Below are 19,635 nucleotides of genomic sequence, written 5' to 3' on the forward strand. Positions count from 1 at the left end.
GACAGTGGCAGGAAGAGAGAACAGCAGCAGCATTATTGCTTAACAAAAAAAACTATTTTTTTTTGTCAGCTGGATAGATGATAGCCTCCTGACTCAGGTATTTATTCAATGCGCCACCTCCATGTCCTTCAAAAACAACCATTACAGCAGCAACTACCGCTGCTGCTGCTACCCATGCAAGTATAAACACCGTTTTCCAAACCTTGTATAATCAAGGTTACTTTTGCATAATACATACGAAGCTGCTGATGTTGATTCACTGATGTGCAACTGAAGCTTTTTCTTCCATATGTTGCTACTAGTTTGCTTTTAACTTCCTTATGCAAGAATATTTGCCTGCAGGGAAAATGAAAAGAAATGGACTGTATAACTGGCTGCTAGGCTGCACGTCTGGTTGGCTGAAGAATCCCCCAAAGAGTAATCTGGAAGGCAGCAGACTAATGAGAACCGGACTGCCCGCAACACAGATAGGCTTATCCACTGACCTACATGTTACTGGAACGATGACTGACTTCACTCAACCAGCTTTTTGTTCATCCGGAGCATTTGACTTCCCAACTCAAATAAAAAAAAAAAAAACTCAAGACATGCAAAAGAGATTTCCAGACATCTTAAGCTCTCGGCTGAGTCTTTTTTTTTTTTTTTTTTTTGTGTAGCCTACTTATTTGAGCAAAAAAACATGGTAATACGCTCTTAGCCTGATGGCAGTAAAACTGTTGAAGCTTTAAAAAAAAAAAAAAAAAACGGTGTCAGTTTACACAAACACTAGCTGCATTTGTCCGTGAATTTCGTGAATGTGCGGGCGTGTGTGAATGGTGGACATGTGACTCAGCGGCCTGGCAGTGATCCTCGTATCTTTCTGTGAAACACTGAATGAAATAGTCCAGAGGGGCAGGCCGGCACCACCACAGATTCCCTTTTATTTTTTTATTTTTTTTACTCCTCAGCTCAGCTCAAAGCCAGAAAACCACTTCCCCAGTCGCAACCCTCTCCCCCTGTAACTTAAGTGCCTCCTGGGTCCGAGCCGTTGCCATGGAGACCGCGGTCAAGGGTAGAATCGGCCGTCCGACCCCCGCCGACGTCGCACAACAGAACACACACACACACACAGCTGAGCTCACTTATTAACTGCACATGTAGAGGCTATTGACGGATGAAAGCTGCACAGAAGTCGGTTCAAAGTGAGGGAAGTGTTACTGAAAGTTCGCTCTGAAACGGACGGACAGTCAGATCGCCACCGACCATTTCGTGCTGGAAATGTCTGTGCAAGCTTTTCTAAAAGGTCACAGAGGTCTCCCACTCTGGCCAGCGAGGACTCGCTGCCCTCCTTCTAGTTTATCCCGGAGAGTAAGGATGAGTTTTTGCAACATTATGATCACCTTCCTAATATTGTGTCCTTCAAAACAGTTCTGACTCATCAGAGAGTGGACATGGACCTTCTGAGGGTGTCCTGTGGTGTTTGGGGAGGGGGGGGGGCCTTAGGGTCTTATGCATTGAGGGGAGGGGTCTCTGTGGATCATGCCACAGATAGTTCATCAGTTTGGGATCTAGTAAATTTGGAGGCCAGGTCAACACCTTCTGCCGTTTATCATGATTTTTTTGAGTTGTTCCACACAAAAGTTTGTGTATTTCGTGTGCTGCTGCCATTAAGAAGCGTTGCAGCTATGTGGGGTGGGGTGGGGGGGTGCCTGGTCTGGTCTGGTCTAGGTGGGGTGCGACATGTCTAAGCAACATCCACATGAATGAATTCCAGGTCCAAAAGTTTAACAGCACAACACCGAATCACCACCAGGTGGTCGACGTCATTTACTCCCCCCCCCGCCCCCGTCAGCGGTCATAATGTTGTGGCTGATTGGTGCACACATGAAAGCCACCTTTAACATACAACAGTGTTTTGCCGTGCCTGTGCGTGCGTGTATGTGTCAGCGTGTGTCCTGGGTTAAGCGGAAACGCGGCTGCAGCGTTCGAACAGCAGCGAGCAGCTCGCGTTATTTATAGTTCTCTTCTGGTTGATATGACAGAATGTGATTAGTGCAGGCCGGCTCTCGCCTTATGAAAGGAGCTTTTGATCCAGATTGCAGGATTGCTGAGCCACGGCTGAATTTTTTTTAAAAAATTTTTCTTACATTAGAGATTACGGCAACGAAAACAATCCCGGGAGGGGGGGGGTGGGAGTAAAACAAATAAGAAGACACATCACAACCTGCAACCAGAGTCTGTGGGATACGCTTGAAACGTCTGAGGAGGAAGAGCAAAGAATAAAAAGCTCACTTCCTCAGTGTGAGGCTTGAGCGTCGGTGGGCTACAGCCTCGTTCTCGTTCCCTTCAAATAATGCAGGTTTTTAAATAGGATCACGTACTGTACTGTGGAGATCCCCTGCCACTGCACAAACCCAAACAATAGTTCCAAGCTTGAACATGGAGTGCACATGGTTGCTACTAATCACAGCCTGGTTAAATATACTCTATTATCTAATGTATTTGGAGATATTATGTGTTTTTGTAGTCGCTCAGAAGGGATCAAACCGCTCTGTACTGAAGAGGAGTGTGTAACGTAGTCCTTGGTGATGCCTTTCCTCTGGACACCTCATTAACGGGATTACATTCAACTCCGGCTGGAACGACGGGAGAAGTGCCGCTCCTCAATAATGCAGCGGGATATTGAGTTGAGAAGACAACAGTTCAGCAGAACAAGACGCGTTTTTCTACGCTCCGCACGCCAAAAACTGTACGTTTCCCCCCCCACAGAGTGAGGCTCGATGACCGAACACAGGACGAAACCGGTGAAAACAAAAGAGCGACAGGAGCGACAGGGAACCGTGTCTGGACACAAGGCAGAAAGACGAGTCTGTTGTCGGTGTCTGTAGCGGCGGAGGGCTTTACGCCTGGAACCAGAAGTTCCGGTTTTTCGCTCTCCCGCCGGTTTTGGTTCTCACCAGCGCTCTTAGGTCTCAGTGGTCTTGCGTGACTCTAGAAAACAAAACCGTGATTGTTTTCTTTGAATTTGTGCTGAAATGAGGGTAAGTAATCCGATCTGCGACAAAGAGCTTTTTTTTTTTTTTTCTTTTCTCCAGCATCTTCCCAATTTTCTACTCGGGCTCCAACCAGAATGGACCCTTCATAACTGCCCCGACATTTACATGTAACCTACACACATTCCTCTACATCGACGGGAGTCTTTGTATATTGTCTCTTTATACGCATAGGACAGAACAACTGTCGTTATAGCGACTCACAGATCGTATGCTAAGCAAAGCTGCTGCACAAAGCAAAGCACAAAGAAAACGCAAGATGTACTCGGAGGAAAGGAAACAATCTGCTCACACTCAAGCCACTATCTTATTCAACAATACCCGTATTGACTGTCAACTCGCTGTGTTTAAAGATGCAATCCGCCCACATACTGTGACGCAAAGCTGCACTAGGGCATAGGTCCCCAAATACTGATCTCAGAGCAGTCGAAGGCCGTGACTGATTTACTTTAAAAAAAACACCAATAAATTAAAGGTTATCTGTGCCCTAAGTTCCTAAGTGTAGCTTTATAATTAAATAAAGTAAGAATTTAAACACTCTAACTTGTGTTTGTTTCACATTCAGTTGCAAAGTTTTTAATAAATGCTTCACAAGGCAAAGACAGTCCTCACTTTAGAAGAGCTCACACAGATATATAACCACATAAATAAGGTTTTAATTACGTAAGAATACATCTTTATAAACCACTTATTAACATGCTTGGTGACCATTAGTTGACATGTGAATAATAAACTGTATAAATGTGCATTTAATTACACTTTCTGGACGCTCTAATGCTTGTAAATGCATTAATACTTAATTAAGTTATTATAAAGCGTTACCAAACATTATAATCTATGCATCGCCGCTGAAAACCAAAGTGATGACATATTTTGGAGAAGATGAAAATGTATAAAACCTACATGCATGAAAGTGCTAATCCTTGAACGAATACTTCAGCAGGACGAGAACACGCCAGCAGCTTTGCCTTGTATTGTTATATTACGATTTACATGTTAAATCCAACTCCTGACAAGACGGTGCACCTGGTATAAACTGCATCATCTGTGTGCAGTACATCTTAAGTACAATGTTTCAAACTTATTTACTTACACGACAGTCTTTGTTTGCATATCTAACAAGTTAAATGTTAAAAATGAGTCTGTACATTTAGTCTGGCTCACAATTTAGAGAGTAATAAAAATCCGAACACGGGGCATCTTCATTTCAATTCCCTTTAGGCAAATATCCTAATTAATCTAATAAATAATTCCCATATACATATATATATGTGTATATGTATATATGTGCCCCAGGCACACGTCTTATTTTCACTTATTTTCCTTCACAGCTCGTAGGTTACAGAGATGTCACGGATCCCCAGAGAATGATGAAGTCCCGTGAAAAGGCAGCGCACTTCCCAAAAGGTTACGTCCTCTCTCTCGCGCGCAGTTTGATGCTTAATTAGCGTGTTTATGGCCTTTTGGGAACGCGGCAAACAATCTGAAATGTCAGTGCGTGGAAAAAAAAAAAGACGTAAAAAGCAGCCGTGGCATTTCAACCAGCGCTGGATGCTCACACATGAATGTATTGTTATTAACTTTACAGACTGTTTTTTTTTAAATTTTACAACAGAAATCAATGCAAACAAACTAAAATGATCCTAATGTTTGATAGATAATTGCATGTGGCCTAAACTAAACTGAATACCTTACTTTATCTGCAAAGACAAGCCTCTGTGATGCTTCGCTAAAGAATTCTCTTCGGTTTGTGGATGTAAATGAGATCTCTGATCAGGAATGTGTGCGTGATCGAGAGTGGTCCTCTGGCTTAACTGCGCCGTGTTGTTTAATGAATGGACGCTTGAGGGTGGCATCAATCACATGTGGGCAGATGGAGAACAGCTTACTTATAAATGAATGAATGAATGAATGAATGGAAGGAGATTATTTAACAGGAATTTTAGAATGAGTTTTTTTAGGGCCTGTATTTAAATATATAAGAGCTCCCGTCATCAACCTCATGTAAAGCAGCTTTTCAACAGCGCAGCGACTTTTACAATGAGCCAAAAATGCGGCGCTTAAATAAAAAAAAATCCACTGCCAGATTCGTGATCAGAACTTCAACCGCAGTCCTTTAAGTACTACCTTGTTATGTCTCTGAAAGCCACTTCCTGGCTACATGGAGACTTGACAACTGCTCTGCTGAAATGTGCAAGCGACAGGTTATCCTGCGAGATGAGCTCACCGCAGGGCCGTCAAATGACGACAATAGGCAGCGTTTTCAGACGGGGCGGTTTTTGCATGCGTCTGGCGCATGCAACAAGGTAAATCTGATCGAACGAGAAGCTAATTTAGCAGCCGTTGTAATGCGGGGAAACCTTTGCAGTCGGGGAAAGTCTTCTTTAATGAGCAACGAGGTGCCAGGAAGACTGAAACACGGTCTGAGTGACGTGACCTCTGCAGCTAAGAGCCCTCGACGTGCATTAATTCCTTTTTAAAGTTTCTCACTGTTTGAGAAAGGCTTCACACGCCCCAAATGATTCTAACAAATTCAATTTGGAAAACAGGGAGAGGCCGCGACGAGATTAACAGGTCTGCTGCTGGTGACCTGAAAGCTTTGACCAAAATATTTGCATGCAACTTTCATTTTAGGTCACTGGGCTGGTGTTTCCCCCCATACACCTGTTCACGCTGAACGCAGGAGACATTTTACACTTCAAAGTGATGCGTTTAATGCCTAAAAACCTTATATAGACAAATACCTCTGGGTTTGTGGCCCTTTCAAAATAAATGTGGAACTTGGAAAGCACAAGTTCTCCTCCTTGAGCTCCAACCAGGACAAAAGAGAAGTCCTTGTGGTTATAAATAGTCGTCTATCTTATTAATTAAATATGAGATCCAGTTCAATATGAACCCCTGGGACTCGTCTCTGCACAGAGGAGACTGGAGCAATGACAAGAGCTTAAACAGAGTTCGGTGTTTTACAGTTTTTAAACCGTGGGTAGGTTTTCATTTCCAACTCATAAACGTGTCCACACAGGTAATAAAACAAACTGTTGGTCTATTTTTAGATCAATAATCATAACAGTATAAGAGTACAGTGATACCGACTGATTCAAGTGATCCAATTAAAAGTTTACAGTGCTCCTTGGCAGCAAAACAATCGCCTCAACGCGCGTAATATCCAAGCGCTAATTATAAACCGGTGCACTAGGGGCACAGCAGCTGACAAAAGCGCCTCCTAGTAACCTGTACAAACAACACGAGTGTAACATTAATGCTTTGATGCACCACAAATAAACAATAAATAAATGGGGTAAAAAACAAAGGGGGGTTGGTGACATTCTGCACATCTACCTTTGCCTTTTAAAGGTTTCCGTTGCATTCAGTATTTTGCCCTTTTCGGATCCTGAAGGAAGGACCCACGGAGAGAGAGAGCAGAGCTGCTGCCGCAAAGCCGCGAGGCTGCGTTTCCTCAATGTTTTCCCGATTTTCAAAAGCGAAACGAAACACAAGTCTGCAGGACTGGAACGCCGTGTGACAGGCAACATAATGCGTTCGGATTCGCTGCGTCCGGCATCCGACGCCGAGTCAATAACATCATCTGTTCTTCTCCGAGATCACTCACATGTGACACAGTGAATACGCGCTGTTTCTCCGGAATAGCAGATCCCCCATAACAAGAGAAAAACAGGCGAGCAGTGTTGAGCGTGTTGACAGAACGCTGAGTTCTCCAGCTACGGACCGGCTGAGGTCTCGCTTTCGAGACCTCCGATGTCTCCGAAAGACCTGGAGGGTTAACCGCTCATGATCCTGAAAGCCAGATATAAGGAAGCAAATGCTTAAACCTAAATAATGCATTTACACTCTCTGCTCTCTCTGTGATATCAGTGATTGAAAGATGATGCTTCTGCAGGAAAAAGAGACAGGGGCTTAGGTATCAGATGCAGCCATTTGTCTGTCTGACTGTGTGTTTGTCCATGTGAGCGGGGAAAGACTGGGGGGGGGAGCGAGGTGCAGTTTGCCAAGTCTCAATAACCAGGTCAGACACATTCAGGTCAGAGCCATGTATCCATGCAGACAACTGCCGCATTTTCCTCGTTTGCCTGCTGCATAATATTGAAATAAAGGCCGATACCCTCGTTAAAAAGTCAGAAAGTCTGCTCGTTAAATATCGCTTTAAAATGCTTAAAGAAAAAGACGAGGAAATGCAGCCTAGACGGAAACATCTTGGTATTAAATAACCTGGAGAAAAGAAGAAATAGAGCTGATTTCCCGCTAAAAGTTCAGAATATCAAAGTTTACAGACAATAATAGGCTGGAAAAGTTCACGTTCTTGGGAATTAATCAGAAAATTACGGAGAAGAGCAACGAGCGCGCTTCGATAAGGGTTCCTGTCTGCATCCGCCGTATCCAAGGTAAACACGGAGCCGAGCGTGAACCGGTGTGTTAGTTAATTACATTACCGAGTCCGTCTTCGTCCAGTCTTCGCTATCAATGATCTCTCTGGCTGCATTAGGAAACAAGTTGGACGGAACGCAAGAGGCCCTATATGATGAACTGCACCCCCCGGAGCAAAACTCCTGAATTTGCTTTCACTGAGCAATATTTGGCCAGTCAATCTGAAGTCTTGCAAAACCAGTATGTGCTCATGTGGAAATATTTGAACGTCTAACAAAAAAAAAAAAAAAAGGCCTCAGAGCCAAACGTTATGCCTGTGTGCATGGATTAATTAGATGCTAAGGATAAGGTGAGGATAGTTAATTAAATCTGTACATCAACAGCTTGGCAAAAAAAAAAGTCTTTTTGTTAACCCTCGGGCATCCGTTTAATTTACTACCCTGTTGTAACCTTAGCAGACAAAAATGTCCAAAAAAATGCTATAAAAACTTAACGGATACATTTTTTTTTCTCACTTAAACCCAGACAGCACTTTATAAAACTACCAAAGTTAATTTTGAGACCCTAATATTGCAGAATGAATGATTTTTGTTGTGGCTGAGAGATCAAAAATTCTAGTTATAATGGAAGTCAATGGGGCATTTTTGTCTACTAAGGCTACAAGAGGGTGGAAAATTTTAAATCTGATGCTACATGAATACTAATAATGCATTCAAGTCAATGTTTTAGATAACCTTGGTCATACTCATGACTGATCTGCAAATAAAAATGCCCCAGTTTTTGATTTTTTTTGTAAAAACAATAGTGACTTCAAGTAATAAAAGTGCCATTTAAAGGGTTAAAATTCCTCAAAATTATTGAATTTTTGGTAGTTTTGTAAAGTGTTGAAATGGTTTAAGACATTTATGCAGAAAACAAAGAAAAAGGTGGTAATTTTTTTGTTCTGTTGACGATTTAGAATTATTTTATTTATTTAATTTCAAAAATTTGTGCAGAGATAGACTTTTTGCTACACGGCCAAAATGGCAGCCAAATGAAGAGGGAAAATTCTGCCCAAATGGACAAAAATGTTCCTACGGTTGCTTGAGGTTTAAGGAAACGTATTTTTAAAATGTATACTTTAGTCCGTTGATACATGATAATGTGTCAAATACAGAGCTGGAGAAAATATTATTTTCCAAACATGATAATTTGTAACATTTATATCAATCTAACCTATATAAAAAGGCTTCCAATGTGAACAGAGCTCCCACACTCTTTAGAAAGCAGTAAACAGCCGCCGCTAACACGTGAACGAATTACTCTTCACATGGCACCGTATTTATCAGAGTGTTGACAAACAGGAGCTCCATCATCATTACGAGGCCGTGAATCAATCATCCGACGGGCCATTTCATTTAAGGTAGGGACAGAAATCGGTCGTTCCACTGGTTTGTTGCGCTTGGTTGAGATCCAGGTATCAGATGTTGAATGATGAATAAGGCCCTGAAGCGCTCTAAGAGCAACGCAAACAAAGTGGCAGCGAGTTATGGGAAAAGCCAAGTTAAGTCACATGGGCGAATGTTGCACATCAGACAAAGCAAAAAGCTCGTCGGCTTTGAAAGGCAAACCTGTTCCCGTCATCAAAGCTGAAGCTGTCGCCGGTAGCGGCGGGTTTAACCCAACATGCCTCCTGTCATCCGGTCATGTGGTCTTCAACTATTCTGGTCATAAGACGCGTGTAACAAGACATAGTTTATGAATGTGTCATCTAGAGTCTCTATTTTTAACAAAAAATTAAAGGAGCCGTCCGAAGAACAAGTGCGCAGAAAAAGTAAGCACACAGTCATAATTATCACATTCTCAGCTCAGCAGACGCTTTTTCTTTCTCCACTAATGTGCACAACTGGAGGACAATCTGCAGCCTGTAGGGACATTTTGGCAACTATGTTCTTTACATAAAGAATTCAAGCCTTCGGGGCAGCATGTGAACCAAACATGTCTTCAAACTGTGTAAACTAACGTCCTACATGATCACGATGTCCCTGGACGCCCATAACTCGCAGTCGCATTGAAAGCATATTTTTACAATGTTTTGCAGACGGCGTTCGAGCAGCTGCAGCACGTTTCTCTGCAGTGACATCACCGACTAATTAATATCTGCACCTATTAATGCAACAATGGGCCAAACGAATGAGGTATTAGGTGTCTGCGTGTCAGTCTTCGGTTGCTGTGATTATTACAAAAGGAGAGGGCGAGGAGCCGATCACGCCACAGGATAAATCGGGCTTTTTAGCTGACCTTTAAAATGAAACCGGACGCTGAGCGCGCACAGAGCTAGTCTGGCAGGTGTATCGTGTCTCTTGGCCCTGCAGGAGAACAGGGTGGGGCCGCCCCGCGCCTGTTGTTTCTTGTTCTTGGAGTTTGACAAATGTTTGACTTCGAGACATCGCTTCCGTGTGCGCAAAAAAAAAAAAGGGATCTGAGACGCAGAAAAACCAAAGCTAAATCCAAAAGAGCGAAAGAGAATGGGATACCTCGCATACCTTGTCATTTAGGACTCAAGCGCCTGGATCCCAGTGGATGGGTGACGGTAGATCCAACAACGACTTGTGAATCTAATCAAAGAGACAAAAAACACAACATTAGACGCTGCAAGACGATTTATTTTGTGGCTAAAAAAAACACGTTTTACGCGAAAATGCTCATGTAAGTCATATTCCTGCATTGATTATTTGCTAAACTTCCCCAAACTCAAACTGATTAAGCTTCTTAAAAGGTACAAGTTTCATGGTGCTTGTTAAAGCAGTCAAATTTAGGTCAGAACTTCTGCCGTCATGTTCAGTTATGCTTGTCAGGAGTTGGCTTTGAAGCTGCGGAGGCCAACGTTGATTCATCAGCAAATATTCCCGCATTAAGCTGTTGAATAGAGGTGGATTTTTTCTTTAAGCTAGCGAGGATCCACTGAAATAGTTCTGCCTTAGGACACACATGACGCACAGGCAGCTCCAACAAGATAAATGAATCTGAGTACATGCTAATGGTATTCGCATCAGACAAATGAGCTCATCATCAAACTGGTTCTATTTTGCTGCAAAGAAAACACTGTAGCTGAAGTGTAAAAAAACAACAAAAAAAAGAGAATATCAGGAAATGCAACGCGATCTTGTTTGTCAGGCCTTGTTTGTGCACAACACAACGGCATTGTCCGTGCATGTCTGGAAGAGCATTATCCCTGCCAGCTGATCTGAGCCAGCCAACAGATAGGATCCACTCTCCTCACGGAGAACAATAAAGCTACAGAGCAGGAGGCAGGGAGGGAGAAAATGCAGCAAAACTGGGGAGGAGAACGATGGAGAAAAGGAAGAGAAATTCTGACTTATTCATGGCGTCTCCCAATCAGCTGCAAACACATTGGACTGCGCTGACACTCATTAGTTTCTGCTCCACTTCCTCCCGGGCGCCTTTATCCTCTTTATCTATGTGGGATACCGACGCTTGTCGAGCAAATGTTTCCCTCCTGTCACACGGAGGAATAAAGCAAGGGAAGAGTCAATTTCAAATTAGGGGCGTTGAAAGTGAGGGGGGGGGGGGCGAGGAGGGGCTGCGGCGACGCATTTTCTATTCTCCTTTGCAGCTACTTGACTTTCATTCGCAGAGCGGCCATTCTACGACACACACACAAAAAAAAAAAGTAGCTGAGGAGAGGAAATCACCTGTGCCTTCTGTGCATGAGCGCAATGAGGAAGCGCTTCATCCGGTGCACAGTAAAAATTTACACCGATCCGGCACAACATTATGACTGCCTTCCTAATACCGTGCAGGTCTCTCTTGTGCATCCAAAACAGTTGTGAGTCATCAGAGAATAGACACGGGTTTTCTGAGGGGGTCCTGTTGTTGTTGCTATGGGGTGGGGGGCCTGGTCTGGTCTGGTCTGGTCTGGGTGGGGGCTACATGTCTAAGTAACATCCACATGAATGAAAACCAGGTCCAAATGTTTCCCACCAGAACACTGAATGTTCTCGAGACGGTCAGTGTTATTTATGTCACCTGCAAGTGGTTCTAATGTTGTGGCAGATCGGTGTATGTGCTTCTGAATAAAGTAAGCAATAATATTAATAATACTGACTACCAGAATACCTCTGCATGTTATTAGCTTATGTCCAAATTTAAGACTAATGACTAATATGACAAAAAGACCTATTTATGGTTTAAGTGGTAAAGCGGTTTTTAGTAAAGTTACACAGGGTCGTATGGTATTAGAGGCTCTTGGAAAGATTACATATATATATATAAAATGACATCTATTATAAAGTATTATAAGAAATGGAACCGTCTCAGTTTCTCATTAAACCACTGACGGAGCCAAGTAATAGAGATGTTTGTTTTGTTGTGCTCGCTATGGTAATAATGTCATTATTTTTGATTACTGGGCTAATTGAGTATTAGTAATACCAATCCCCGTGTTCCTGGTTTTGGCTGGTCTGTTCCTTCGCTCCGCTAATGGACCGATGGGCAGCACACAGTGAACTAACGGGAGGTTCGGCTTTCTCTCAGAATCACTGTCAGATGCGAAAGCGGCGAGCGGACAAACGGAAACGCTCACAGGACAAGAAGGGAGTTGGGATCGTTTCTGTGGGCGTGCTGTTTTTTTTTTTTTATACGACTGGTAAACAGACATAAACTGGTCACGTGACATCAGAGACGGGCTATAAAACTAATGGGGTCAGTGAACAAGGAGCTGACCAGACTGTGCCTCTTCAGCCCTCTTTTCGATTGTCGCAGTGATTGAAAGCCAAAAGTCTCTGTAGTTCAAACCTTCTACTTTGCGTGCGCACACAAATTACATTTTTATTTCCCTTTAATAGCGCCCAAGATACCGGGGAGCCACATTTTTACACAGAAACGGAAATGAGACGGCCGAATTGAGCACATTCCAAATAAAAGATAGACGTGTATTGCATATAGATACGAGTGCAAATTAACCCATAAACAGCACAGAGTGAGGCAGGAGCAGGAACAATAAGGATCTGTGTACGTGGCTCATAAACGACGACGCTGTGTCGTCACAGTCTGCCTCGTTTTATCTCCGAGCTCCACCCGTGGCACAAGATAGCGGTGATACAGTATGGCTTGTGATAGCAGGGGAACATATATGCAGCTAAAAGTCAGAGTGAGACTGGAACGGCAGCAGATGTCGGCTGGATGTTGACTAAACCTTCGCCAATCAGAATAAACGGCGCTCTGGCTATAAAACATCAGCATACAGTGAAATTACGTGGGATCAGATGGATGCAACGGTGTTTTTTGGGGGGATGTAGAATATTATAGAGACAATAGAAATGTCTACATGTCTAAATAACAACCACACAAATTAACGCCAGGTCCAAAAGTTTCCCAAGAGAACACTGAACTGTCACAGGACGGCCAATGTTTATTCACTTCTCCTGTCGGTGGTCATAATGTTGTGGTTGATCGGCCGCTAGTCGGCTGTGGAGGAGGAACCGAGCGTCTCGTGTCGGAGCTAAAAAGTGCTCAACAACAACAGCAACATTCGCTTACATCCCTGCGAGTCAAGAAATTGTTTGTGTGCTCGTTGAATCAGTGTCACTGCAACATGTCGTTGCATCTAATATGTATAAAAAAAAAGGCTTGAATAAACTCAATCATGTTCTCAAACCTCATAAAAGGTGCATTTATGCTGATTTGATGTTGCCTCCAGTTGCAGAATCAGGTGTCAAGCATCGACCACACTGTCCCAAGGAGATTTTCTAGGCTTTACCTTCAACTAAAGACGTATTAAAACACAAGACACTGGCTGTTCTGTTTGACTCTGTGCCCAAACAACAACCTTATCATATGCAGCCAGCCCGAGGACAATGCACCGAGCGGCTACTGCTCATAAAATCAGTTACAGTGCGGAGGCAGCTTATAACAGAGATACTAAGCTTATCTGGAGGTGTTATTACCACAGACCATTTCTTGCAGGGCATATTTCTAAGAACCTTTTTTTTTTTGCTTCCCGCTCTCCCTTTGAGTAAACAAACCCCTTTCAAAATTCTGCCATTACACAAGTTCCTCTTAAAAAAAAAAAAGAGAAAACTCATATTCTCACACTCCTGATGAGCTCTGTTAAGTGTTTATCCAGCGGGTTTTTGCAGGGTGAGTTTGCTCCTTCACGAACGTACCTGCTGATAGACAGCGACGGCAAAAAACGAGGCAAAGAGACAGATGTTTTTCCTAACTGGGTCACGGTAGAGAAGAAATCATTAGGGGGAAGCAGGATGCACAGATGTATTTAAAACCGACACTACAGCGTGTCAGACGGTGTATGCAAATTCACCCCCTTTTTTTTTTTTTTTTTTTAAACCCAAACGGAAAGTCAATAAACAGACTCACGAAGCTGGTTATGAGCCACCCGTCCACTCTTCGGAAAAAGGCCTCCAATTAATAGCGTATTCATTCAATATTGATATCCAGCGGCATTAATGTGTACTGCCTACTATTTGTTAAGCTTGCTTTAACAACCTGTGGGCAACAGACCAGGAAGAAATCCATAAACACAGGCTGCGTGCTGCGGATCTCCAGCTGATTTATCATTATGACAAAACAAAATGGTACTTAAAACGCTGCTGCTGTCCCACAGGCTGTAAATCAAAAGCACAAAATGCATTAAATCGGCCATACGTCTTTTTGCGTTTGACAAAATAGATGGAAAAAAAAAAAAAAAAAAAACACTTGATGCATCTGCGGGAGTATTCATACGGGATCTGGAAGAGCGGTGGCGTTTCATAGGAAGAGCACTGTCAGTGCTTTTTATAAATCCTGAGTTAGGTCAGCTGGAGTGAAGAGTCGCCATGAATTATAAATATCAGCTCGGGACATCCCTGCTCTGAATATAGCCTGCTCCATTTCAAGTTAGCCGTGTTTGCTTTAGCTCCCGTAGCCGTGAAATCTGTGCCACGGAAAGCAGAGCTCCACGCCATCGTCACGCAAAAAAAAAAAAAATGACGTGCGGTCACTCGGTTACAACTATTGTGAAACACATGCTACTATTTCGGCTGCTATTTCCCTGTTTTTAATTCTTCTAATTCTGTGTGGGTTTTTCCCACAGTCACCCTTTGCTTCATCACTCAACCACACGTCTGACGTCAAAACTGCAGTCAGTTCCTGGTATAATCAAATCTACGATTTCTGACTCTGCTACCAGCCTTCTTTTAAGAAACACAAGCTTTTCTTAGCAGATTTTTTTTGTCCCATCTCTGCAGGGATTTAGCAGGAAAATGTAAACGCCATGAAAAAGGCCTGAAGGCCGAACGGGAAAGCACCACAAACGGGCACCGAAACCAGTCGGGCCACATGCAAAAAACGCTGCATTTCACTAATAGCTTTGACAAATATGTCGTACCGGTTTTACACTGTTTGGAGAGTGAAGTGGTGCAATTAAAGTCGGCTGAAAACGTCATCTCCGTGTTTATTCTCCCTCGCTCTGTTTCAGATACTGTATCTGCCACAGACACACAGCGGAGACGGAGCAGGTGCTTTGTATCAAGCCCTTAAAGCGAACAAATGCACGGACGAGGAAAATGCCATTTAAGCTTCTATATGTGAGATAGAGGACACTCAAGTTTAACTTCCCCAAAAGGGAGCGTGACTGTGCAGGGACTTACTGCCTCGCACTAATTTAAGTGAATTACTCATGTTATATTAAAACTGGGCCTATATATAAAAGGAAATCTGAAGCTATTATTGCGTGTTGGGCCAGTTTATAGCACAGCCAGCTAAGCACACATGTCTTTAATCTCAACGATGACGCACCGATGATTCCCGCAACATTTATTTTTTCTGTTAATATGAAACAAATTGAATTCAATTTCCTGCCAACTCGAGACTTTTTCTGAGAGCTGGTGCACTTTTAAAAATATTAGTTTTAAGAGTCCAGGGCTGCGGCTTAAAATCATTTCCATTAATCTCCTTCTATGTCAATCTATGAATCATTTGATGAGTAAATTTAAGGAAAAACAAACAGTAAAAATGCAGCGAAACCACCCAAAATGGGAGGATTTAGCTTTAAAAATGTTTATTTATTGAATGAAGTAATCCTCAAAACAGTTGCCTTTTCATATTTTGCTGGTGAGAGTAACCAATTAATCAGCTTTTTATTTTTTTTTTAGTAAGTCTGAGCAACAGAAACTACCAATAACATCCACCCTTTTCTGTCAAAACTACCCTGACCTGTAGAGGCACAGACTCCACTCGACCTCTAAAGGTGAACATGTGTTAGAAACACATGTTCCAGTTTATTATCCACATCCCAACAAATGCTGAGTTGGACTGACACCTCGAACACCTTTCAATCAGAATCAGCATTAACCTCTTTATGAATCTAAGCTCGAGTAGCCCACCACGCAGCGTCAGTGAGTCTTGGCTGGGTCCACCTCTTCGCCTCCCTTAGACCATCTTTTGATTTGGTTCTGACCACTGCAGATAGCGAACAGCTGTCAAAAATTTGGCCCCTTGTCAAAGACGCCACTTCCAGTTCTTCTAACTCAAACCTCTTCCCTGCAGATTGATGTACGCAACACACTGCAGGCACCTGATAAAAAGAGGGAAGAGCCACGGCTGCAAACAAAAACGAAGGCTAAGAGTCGTACCTGTCGTCTTGAACGGGGTCAAATCCCCACAAATAAACACCAACTTAATAATAATATTCAAGCAATGTGAGGGCAAACTCACATCAGCTGAAAATACAGCAGGTCAGCTGCTGATTTTAGAGAAATTTGAACCGGCATGATGCGCATCCCACGTCTTTGCCGACGACGCAAAAATATTAGTCACCGACCAACAGCGGCGTGTTAGCAATCAAGTTTTTATTTTTAGCATCTACTCAGGAAAATACATCCCAGCATGCAACAGCAAATTTAACCCGATGAGTTGTTTTACTAGTGCAATCACCTCCAACTCATCAGCAATATCACATGAGTGTTTAGTCACCGGCCGGCATATTTTCTCTTTTCCTACTACACAACGAGGACAGATAAAGCATGTGAATCAGATCGAGGGGTAGATTTACGATGTGTGCGCGTATACGGACACATCAGCAGGTGTGTTTAAAAAGATGGGGATGAAACAACACACGTGATCAAAGTGGTCCTTCAACAGTAGGTGTTACCAAAAAGCACAGACTGTATGTCTCGCCCTCTTATGTTATCACACCAATAGGCCCAATCGGTATATGATTTAGCCTGATAAGTCGTCATCTTGCCAACATTATTTTGTGCAACTTCAAGTATGACACAGAGATACGGGGGAAACAATCACAATGGAAGCAATCTGGACTTTGGATTAAGCGTTGTGCAGCCAGAGTAACATTGCTGGTGTATTACAAAGATAAGCTTGGGTGCTATTGTTAGCCGTCTTTCAACCCTTCAAGTGGCACAACGGGGGCTGCCGGGCAGGTATAACAACAGGACTGTGGCACCAGTGTGAGAACGGAGCAGAGCGTAGTAGAGAGCCTTTCCGATACGGTGACGCTTATCTTTTTAAAATTCCAGATAAGGTCTGTTGTAAATGATCATATGAGGAACTTGATAAGTTGGATGCCAACGCAGGCCCTTCCATAAAGATACCGATGCAGGAATGCGAGTGTGCTTCTGTCGTTCACAGTGACTACACTGCAAGAATGTGCTTATTTTGGATTAATGATCTATTAGTGTAGACTTCCAATTAAACCTGGAGGACGTGGCAAACGGGATCGGTGGATTCTGGTTAGAGAATCATTGGTGTTGGGGGGGGGGGTTCTTTTCAGGTACAACCAACAGACGCCAATCAAGCATAACATTATGACCATTTGGTGACAATTCAATGTTCTGCTGTAAACATTTGGACCTGGAATCCAAATTCACTAGATCCCAAACTGATCAGGTATCTATGGGCAACAAAGGAGCAAGCCTCAACCCAAAGACGCCCCACTAACAACATTGTGTTACCAGACACCACAGGACACCCTCCGAAGGCCCATTTCCATTCTCTGATGAATCACAGCTGTTTTTGGAGGCACAAATGAGACCTACACAGTATTAGGAAGGTGCTCATAATTGCTGGTAAAGCGAATAACACTGGAACCAAGACATCAGTAGAAGCAAATGTCCTCAAAGTTGATAGATGTTAGAGGCAGGAAAAACAGGCAAGTGGAAGGATGTGAGTGACTCTGACAGGGACTACATATTTGATGGCTAGACATTTGGGTAAGAGCATCTCTCAAAAGTGCGGCTCCTGTGGGGTTTTTTGGGGGGTCTGAAGTGGTCACTACCTATCAAAAGTGGTGAAAGGAAGGAAAAGCAGTGAAGTGGTGACTAGGGTCAAGTACGGGCCAAGGCTCAGTGGTGCATGTGGGGAGCTAAAGCTGGGCCAGTGTGGTCTGACACAGCAGACAACAGACGAGCTACTGTTGCTCAGATTCCTGAATAAGATAATACTGGTTCTGGTTAATGTTGACGAACACAGAGCTGAACACCCACAGAACAGTTATGATGCCCACACTAAACCCTGCAACACCAACATGCATGTCAAGACCCATCTTTCTCACAAGGAAATGATATCTCAATGAGATCATCAGTGCTAATGGTTTTAATGCTGTGGCTCATCGGTGTAACATGCAAACATGTTTTTAGGTGAACGGTCACAACGTGTCTAACCCTAACTCAACCAGGAAGAAGCAAACCTCTAACATTAGCTCCACGCCTCAAGGCTTTCTGACAATGAAATGAGTGGCACTGCGGATTGGTCAATAGCATAATGAATACGTGGAAAATAATCTGCAAACAGATGGCTATCAGTTATTAGATAATAGGTGTGGAACAATGACAAGTGGCCACTCTTTGCTTAAGCGGCAAGTCCAGTAGACTTTCAAAAGGCCAACAAGATGCAATATTAGTTTAAATAAATGACAACGGCTATAATCAAACTCAGTGTTTGATTTTTAAGGTAGCAGAAGCTCTCGTGGTGGAAAGGAATGAACTCTAATGCAACAGTCGTTTATGCCGTTTCAGAGTAAAACTGAGCATTTAAACAGCCATGAATGTTGAGTTTACTGCAGGACTGTTATATTAGAAATGCTTTGGTTTCCGTTCGGGCTTCTAATAAACTGGTATGCGAGTGTCTACTTGCACACATCTGCACACACATCTTTGGCAACACCTCACCCTGCCAGTTTCGTGGGTGACCTCAGCAGCAGGTTACTTTCGTATTACAACATCAGGTATGCATGCGATTCAGTTTATATCACACGTGTCAAACATACGGCCCAACAGGGGGTCTAATCTGGTCCGTGGCGTGAATTTGCAAAGTGACAAGACGGCAATTTTTTCCAATGGAAATCACCGTTATCCCCAATTTGTCCACTGTTTTAGTTAGACAACGCTGAGAGACCACTGAGCCCAGACTGCATTCATTTTTCTAGATTATAGCTTAATAAATGTAACATTCTCCTCATTTACATGATCTTCGTTGCACTAAAACAAATGGTAGCTGTCTTTACTTATAGGTTATTATGCTAGTATGCTACTAGTCCGGGTCGGCTCATGATCAAATGGGTCTGTGCAAGGAACCCAAACAAAAAAGAGCCTCTGGTTTATATAAAGACGCTCTGGTTTATATAAAGCCTTGATCTGGTTTTATTCAACACGGAAATGCTCTGCACTGAAAGCACGACATGGAGCTGACAACATTTATAAAAAAAAAAAAAAAAAAAAAGGCGGATGTAATTCAGGTAGCTGCTGATTTCACCTGAACCCTCGTTTGTTTCATCGCCCCGATGCTGCAAATTCCTACAAAATCAAAAACCCCGCAGATTAGCTGCCCCATGCAACACACCCCCCCAGTTTTAAATGGGATTAAATTAAACTAATCTGATTAGTGGAAGTGGTGAGAAAATGAAAACGCCGATATGTTGAGGGCATAAACGAGTCTAATCCCTCCGTAGAAGAAGAAGCTCCAACAAAAGATGTGTCTGCAGCTGCTGCTGCTGTTGTTGTTGTTGTTGCACTGCAGCTGTTCGGTTAATGAATGAGGTTAGGAATGATCGTAACACATATGAACATGCTTTAATGTTTTTTTAAAAGGGAGTGCGATTAAATAGGAAGCAACCGAGTTATATGTATATATATGTGTTTTTCGCCCAGATACAGTCCACGTACATGTGCGCCGTTTGTTTTAGTGTTGAATGTTTCTGTACCGCTTC

The 19,635-nt window shown here is 43.0% G+C and overlaps 1 protein-coding gene across 5 annotated transcripts in view; it reads right to left on the reverse strand.

Moving 5' to 3' along the window:
* The window catches only part of erbin (erbb2 interacting protein), a 52,063-nt gene that overhangs the window by 31,141 nt on the left and 1,287 nt on the right, over positions 1–19,635 (reverse strand). For 3 of the 5 annotated variants that reach the window (XM_047569835.1, XM_047569832.1, XM_047569836.1), the window contains exon 2: positions 9,941–10,012. The exons of 1 other annotated variant lie outside the window; for it this stretch is intronic. The gene's annotated coding sequence lies outside the window, so the exon portion shown is untranslated. Of the gene's footprint in view, positions 1–9,931; positions 10,013–19,635 lie in introns of all 5 variants that reach the window. One more of the 5 variants, XM_047569833.1, reaches the window with a different exon arrangement.

Source organism: Mugil cephalus, chromosome 19 (assembly GCF_022458985.1).
Source record: "Mugil cephalus isolate CIBA_MC_2020 chromosome 19, CIBA_Mcephalus_1.1, whole genome shotgun sequence".
In the NCBI taxonomy this organism is placed as follows: Eukaryota; Metazoa; Chordata; class Actinopteri; order Mugiliformes; family Mugilidae; genus Mugil; species Mugil cephalus.